Raw genomic sequence first — 7,631 nt, 5'->3', positions numbered from 1 at the left:
CACATGACGACCAAGCCACTCAGCTGTGTGGCATCTGACCAGCAGCAAATGATCAGCAAACGAACGGATCGTTCGTGGATCGTTCACAGATCATTCATAGATTGCTCATTTGCTGAAGCTCAGCTGCGGGGCTGTGTACTGAGAAACAAACAAGGAAATGAATCTGATATCTGACCTCCTTCATTTGTGACAACCGGCATACGCTATCATAACTAATTAGTGGTCTTTGGTTCTTGTTGATGTGTAGAGTTATTGTGTATATAATGTAAAGTGTGTCTGTATATAAATGCTTTCGAAAATTATATGTTTTAGTGTTATTCGCCATTAAATAATAAAATATAATAATACATACTTTAATAGTTCCTGTACTTCATCCTCTCCGCTGCACATATGTGTTCATTTAATGATAAATTTTTTAACTTTACCAGTGTGTAAGAAGCAGTTCTCCTTCTCGTCCGTCGTTCATTTGTCATGCGATAGGCTGCTCAGGCTGCACAGATCAGAGCTGTGGATTCCTTCTCGTTCTCGTTCTTCGTTCATCTGTCACGTGACGGGCTCCACACACGCTGTGTGGGAAGCAGCACACTCTCGTTCATGGCTGTTTTAGAAATGAGAAAAGAGGTTATTATTTCTCATCACTATAAATGTCATGTATGTATATTTGTCACCTGCCAATCTACGCTGCGGAGGTGTGGGATATCTGTGCGGAACATTTAGATGTCTCTACGGAGGACACACGGGGGGAACTCAGGAGACACACGGAAGGCACAGGTGGACGAGTGGACCTTTTCCCTGGCTGGATTCACCGCGATCTAAGTGGAATCTACGGACAATGTAGATTTACCAAAGACAGTGGATTACCCCAGGACTAAAAAGGATTTACCCGAACGACTGGAGTTTGGTGAGATCGCGTTTTATTCTTTTTTTTAATGGAGCGACGTCTCACCGAGGAACTGCTGATCTTGTCCTCACGGAGGGACACGGGTTCATTTGGACCGTTCTCTCGAACTCTGAACTATAAATATTCTGTATATATTATTTGGGAACTGATCGGGTTGCACTAAACTCTGGGGGTACAGGGGAGAAGCTTTGTGGAAAAAGACCGGTTGTGTCGCGCTGCTTGTGTGCGGAGCTGATCACCTGAGCTCTGCCTGCAACACAGCGTGAACTCTAAACAATCGATCTCTGGCTCCTCTGTGTTTTTGTAAATATTGTTGGGATTTTGGTGTGGGTGTGTGGCCTAGCCTGGCGGTTTTATTAACAGATAAACCAGCAGCAGCAAAATAAGACCCGCCCGTGAGAATAGTGCGTTGTGCCGTTTTCCTGATTTAAAAAAAAACAGGTGCTTTATTGTGGTGTATTTGCTCTCTTATGTGTTCACATGCTTTGAATTGCTTGTGGTAGTTGTGTATTATACTTTGTCAGCAAAATTAAATCAGTCTGTTTGTGGTCACTGTGCTCATTAAAAAGGACTTAAGGACCAAATCTTAGTAAAGACATCTGGCCTTAATACACCATCATAATGGTCAGAATGAAAAAAGGAAATTGTATTTAATATTATGTCATATGAGAAAGAGTGTTTGTGACTATAGAAACTCAACATTAAATTTGCTTCTAGTAAGATCTGTAAGATCACAACATTAGACTGTGTGAGTGTGTGCAGTCTGGAAGCTAGGGTTGTGTGAGCATGATGGCGAACACCATCACAGGTGGGAACATGTCCTCAGTGTGAACTAACCTTGAATGCAGTTGTCCCTGATTTTGGTTAAAGTCTTCTCTCTGTCAAAGTTACTCTTGCACGTAATTTCTTCACTTTGTAAATCCCTGTCGATCTTTGAGCGGACAAAGTAGAACTTCTTCTTCATCTTCCTGATCTTCTTAGCCAGTCTGACGTCATTTTCTCTGAAGCGAGTGTCTGAGATGATGATGAAGAAGTCATACTTCTCCAGTCCAACATGCTTCTTGTACTTATTAGCTGGAAACTTGGTGGTGCCGATACCAGGGAGATCCCATAAGACCACATTAGGATAGTTTGGATGAGGGTATGCTGTAACCTCTGTGGTGGTTTCTACACAACCAGTGGGTGCAGCTCCATCATCTCCATTGTTTATGCCTCTGAAGGCATTAACAAAGGTGGATTTACCAGAGCCAGACTCTCCAGTGACAGCGATGTTGAGTGGAATGTTGTTCTGCTTGTCTAAAAACTCATTGATCTTTTCTACAGCCAGGGTTTGATCACTGTTCTGGAGTACTTCTTTAATTACTTCTGCGAGTGGCTCAGAAGAAGGTAGACCAGCCATTGGCAACTGAAGGAAAGTATAGGAAGTTAGAATTTGAAAAAAGAATCAACAGATGATCATCATATTTAAAAATCTCCACCTATTCTACCTGATTTAGGAATAATCTAAGTAATAATCATAGTAAAGCGAGTTCTACTTAGTTACATACAGCACCATCAAAAGGATAAATCAGAATATTAGCAGGTACTTACACTGGAGTCCTGCTCAAACAACCACTGAGTGAGCAGCAACAACACCTTAATCTACACTGATATTTGTTAGACAAAGCACTAGGCTGTCATCAGCTGTCATTGACCTATCAAAACACTTTAGGTGACTCAGTATAAACCAATCAGTTGTCTTCATTTCAAGGTAAACCTGTAATACATGTCATTCCCAGGAAGTACACAGGGCGGAGCTGCAAGTATTCTGTAGGTGTGTAGGCGGGGAGAGTTTGAGTCTGTAAAGGGCTTTATGCACGCTATGGGTAAAACATTTTTATGTTTTAATGTTTAAAATCATTCATGGTCTGTCTTGTCCTCCACTTGGACAATTTATAAGCTGCCCACGGCTTATAAATAATCAGACCTGCCAACATGAATCTCCTTTGTCCTGACTTCACCTTGCTCCTGCCATCTTGTTTAAATGTCTTTTTATGTATTTTATATGTATATAACCTGAACAGTTATATGAATGATTTATTCAAATGTTGATGCATTGGCATGTAGTTTTTAGGGTGACTTTTTAACATCTGTTAGAAAATTCTAATCTGATAATGATTGTTACATAAAGTCAAAGGTGTGGTGATGTTTCCCTTGTTCCTGCTCATGGCTTCTTTGATTTGATGGTACAGGTTTGACCACTTTGTGAAACACAGACTCTTTGTATGACTGAACTGAACTTAGAGTGTTTACTTCAGTTTCCCGGTCTCTGTCTCTCTCTCACCTATGTGTGGTGGTGTTAGAAATGTTACAATTAATAAATTGATCCCCCTCAAACTCATTAACCTTGACTCACTATCCGTGAAGACTATACAGAAGAACTGTTTTTCATTACAGCACACTGCTCATCCACTACATAACTGTACTGGAGTTATGTTTTGATCTTGTGTTTATGGCCTTATGCCTATGCCTGCTATCTATGCTCTTCCTCTCGGTGGTGTTTCTTTATCAAAGTGGCTGGGCGTGGTTTCCTGGGTGCTGGCTGCTGGTACACCTGGACCTCATCTGGACTCCCTCTCCTGCCCACAACTGCCTCCTCTGCTGTCGTTTAGTTCATTAAAGAAACCCTCAACCTAAGCTGTCAGTCTGCTTCTGGGTCTTGCTGCTGTTAGTGTAAGTTTGTGCATGGCTAATAATAATGATATCAACAAATAATCAAATGATGCACATCTCTTTTTATTTGTATTTATTAATGTCATGACAGTCAAAAAGGGAACACATCTGTAATCTTTTTTCAATCTAACATGTAATCTTACCACAGATTATCAGACACACAGAAACTCAGTGCATTTGTGCAGACAGGCATGCAAAGATGACCTGAGAAAGTGGAGACCATGTCTAGTGAGCGGAGGTTCTGTGTTAACGGTCAAACTGGTTGGATGTGGTGGAAAGGCAACAGGAACAGTTCTTAAGGCATGACATGATTTACAAGAAGTATACAGTGGAGAGATGCTATATACAACATCCAGCTTTACTGAGCTTTGAAAGGACACCAAAGAATGAAGAATCTTTTTGTTTCTTCTCAATTAAGACTTGTTTTGTGGTCAACGTTTGATTTCATCTCACACGCACATGCAAGATTCTGGTCTAATAATCATGGGTGCAATGGTACTGTTTCTCTGGTACCTGCTGGAAAAATGTAACTCATCAATAATCATGTTCAGTTTACTGGTTTATGCTTTGTATATATTGTTTTAGTGATATGCTGAGAGCCAAACAAATTAAACACATTAAAATGACAATCTGTGTATATGCGCACCGGGCCCATGTGTGCAGACAGCAGCAGTGAATTATAAAAACACCACCATGTAGAGACAGAAACCACATGTCATCGTGCAAATAAGGTAAATAAGGTAAATAAGGTAAGTTGGAGGGGTTGGCTGCTCCCTAATTTCAAGGATGGGGAAACACTGCTTTGTGTGTGTGTGTCATGTCGTGGTTGTGTTGCAATATGGTGAAAAAGGCAGAGCAGCAGTCTAGCAGTTAAAAATAACTGGCTATTGAAAATAAAAATAATAAATGTATTGATAGGGAGAGATGGCACAAGCAAACTTGGCAAGAGAAACTGCATGAGGATGGATACTTATATAGTGGCACTGACGTCAGGACAAAGGTGGTTGATTTGTTTGTGTGTTATAAATAATTGTCCAAATGCTTGCATATGGGGCCAATCTGCTGCAGCTCCTTCAGACTTAATAGCCAGTGAATCTGCGATTTTCTGTGTTTTTTTTTTTCACCTCCCGTCCTGAGCTGGAGCCCTCCAGCTTTCTGTAACTTAATGGGGTTTTATTTCTCGAAAGATACAGGCTGGGGTGTTAACCCAACCTTTCCCCATGCACATGAAATGATGCATTAGTCTGGGTCAGTGAGCACAGCTCTGACAGATAAATTAAAAAGCCTGATCGTGGATTGAAGGTGAACACTACCTGCAAGCTCACACCATTGCTTTAATTGCCTTTAATATCACCCCAGGTATATAAGTTCTAGTATTTGTAAACTTAGGCAGAAAAATCTAAATACATACTAAACACATACTTTAAATTTAAACTGTAGGTGTACAAGAATATTTTAATAACTTAATAATAATTTTATTGTTTTACCCATGTTTCCTGCTGTGCCCTGTTGATGGCACATGTCAGTATTTACACAATGATTTAATGCCATGCTGTGCTGTACAAGCCAATTACATGTTATTTGTAATTTGAAGGACTCTTGTGTTTTGATGGTTGTCATGGTTTTAGGAGAAAATTCTAGAATATCATCGGTTGTCATGACATCCTTAAAGTTATGATGTCATGCGTAACAACCGTTGTGTGTTTAAAACACAGAAAATGTCAGGGTACTTACTCACAAACTTCATCGGAGAGGGGAGCTTTGGGACCGTGTTGAATGGTTACAGGCTTCCCAGTCTGACAAATGTGGCAGTAAAATGTATTAGGAAAGAATATCGATCGATGGCCATGAGGGAGATCAACGTTTTGAAGAAACTCAGATGTTTGGATCCGGACAAGTGCAATTTGGTAAAGTGTTATGGCTATTTCAAGCAAGGCAGCTACACTTATATTGCAATGGAAAAGTTAAATACAGATATACACAACTACATGGAAAACCACACATACCTGTGGATGAGATTCGAGTAATCCTGCACCAGACCCTGGTGGCTTTGAATGCACTCAAGAGCATTGGTCTGTACATTTGGATATCAAACCAGACAACATAATGCTTAGTCATGAAAAGCCGTTAAAGGTGAAACTGATTGATTTTGGTTTAGCCTCTGATGTGTCAGAAATAGAGCAAGGTTTCCACATACAACCTACTGGTTACACAGCGCCAGAGGTAACCTTGGGCCTCCCAGTGACCACGGCTGTGGATATGTGGTCTCTCGGATGTGTGGCGGCTTTCATGTATATAAACTCCCATCTGTTTCCTATCCAGGATCCATTTGAGGAATTAAGCATCATTATAAAGATGCAAGGTCAGCCAGCTAAACATGTGCTGGATAAAGGGATGTACACTAAAAGGTTTTTCTGGAAGAAAAAACATGGAAAGCAGCACACATGGCAACTGAAAACCAGGGATGAATACATGACCACAAACAGTATGCACAGCGAAGACTATGGTGGTATTTCTGAAGACTTTCATTGTGTGGATGATCTGCTCAAGATGCGCCAAGACCCAGAAACAGTCAAGAAGTGGAAAGACAATAGGGCATTTTTAAGCCTTCTTAAAAGGATGTTACACACAGATCCTGCAAAGAGAATCACGCCCATAGAAGCTCTGGGGCACCAGTTTTTGACCATGAGACACTTTCCTAACAAGAGTCCCACAGACCCAAGTGAACTTCCAGATGTTGAAGAACCCACACCTTCAACTTCCTGCAGCTTTGTTGGTCAAAACAACATTGGCACTAATACAAACAACACAAACAACAGTACACCCAAAGGGAAACTCGAGAAGTCCACTCTGAAGAGGATGACGTGGAATATACCTGACAAGTCTAGACCTGGAGATAAACCTGACAAGGCTAGACCTGGAGATAAACCCAACAAGCCTCTTTGTGGTGATAAAACTGACAAGTCCTGTCTAGAAGATAAACCGAACAAGTACAGTCAAGAAATCCACAGTCAACAACACAAGTCAGGCAGTGACAGAGAAAATACAGGTTTTAGCACAAATAAAACCCAGAAGACACTGCTGACGAGGATTAGAAATTTCTTTTTCAGGATATTGAGGCCTGAAGATGAACTCAACAAGTCTTGCACAGAAGATAAAACGAACAGGTCTAGTACTGGACATCAACCCAGAATGTCTCAGTGAGCGATTCGTTCTCTCGCACACATGGCAGGCAGCCGCATAAGCTCAGTTGGCAGGACAGGAAACAGATATGATTCGTTCACGAGTCGCCCCCGGATCTTCGTTCTTTTGTCACATGACGACCAAGCCACTCAGGCTGTGTGGCATCTGACCAGCAGCAAATGATCAGCAAACGAACGGATCGTTCGTGGATCGTTCACAGATCATTCATAGATTGCTCATTTGCTGAAGCTCAGCTCCGGGGCTGTGTACTGAGAAACAAACAAGGAAATGAATCTGATATCTGACCTCCTTCATTTGTGACAACCGGCATACGCTATCATAACTAATTAGTGGTCTTTGGTTCTTGTTGATGTGTAGAGTTATTGTGTATATAATGTAAAGTGTGTCTGTATATAATGCTTTCGAAAATTATATGTTTTAGTGTTATTCGCCATTAAATAATAAAATATAATAATACATACTTTAATAGTTCCTGTACTTCATCCTCTCCGCTGCACATATGTGTTCATTTAATGATAAATATTTTTTAACTTTACCAGTGTGTAAGAAGCAGTTCTCCTTCTCGTCCGTCGTTCATTTGTCATGCGATAGGCTGCTCAGGCTGCACAGATCAGAGCTGTGGATTCCTTCTCGTTCTCGTTCTTCGTTCATCTGTCACGTGACGGGCTCCACACACGCTGTGTGGGAAGCAGCACACTCTCGTTCATGGCTGTTTTAGAAATGAGAGAAAAGAGGTTATTATTTCTCATCACATATAAATGTCATGTATGTATATTTGTCACCTGCCAATCTACGCTGCGGAGGTGTGGGATAT

At 41.0% G+C, this 7,631-nt stretch overlaps 1 pseudogene; it reads right to left on the bottom strand.

Moving 5' to 3' along the window:
* LOC114427841 (interferon-inducible GTPase 5-like) overlaps positions 1–2,541 on the bottom strand; it is a 13,371-nt pseudogene extending 10,830 nt beyond the window's left edge.
* Positions 2,542–7,631: the final 5,090 nt, after the last annotated feature.

This window comes from Parambassis ranga, chromosome 22 (genome assembly GCF_900634625.1).
Source record: "Parambassis ranga chromosome 22, fParRan2.1, whole genome shotgun sequence".
Taxonomy (NCBI): domain Eukaryota; kingdom Metazoa; phylum Chordata; class Actinopteri; family Ambassidae; genus Parambassis; species Parambassis ranga.
This window is presented reverse-complemented; position numbering and strand designations above follow the sequence as displayed.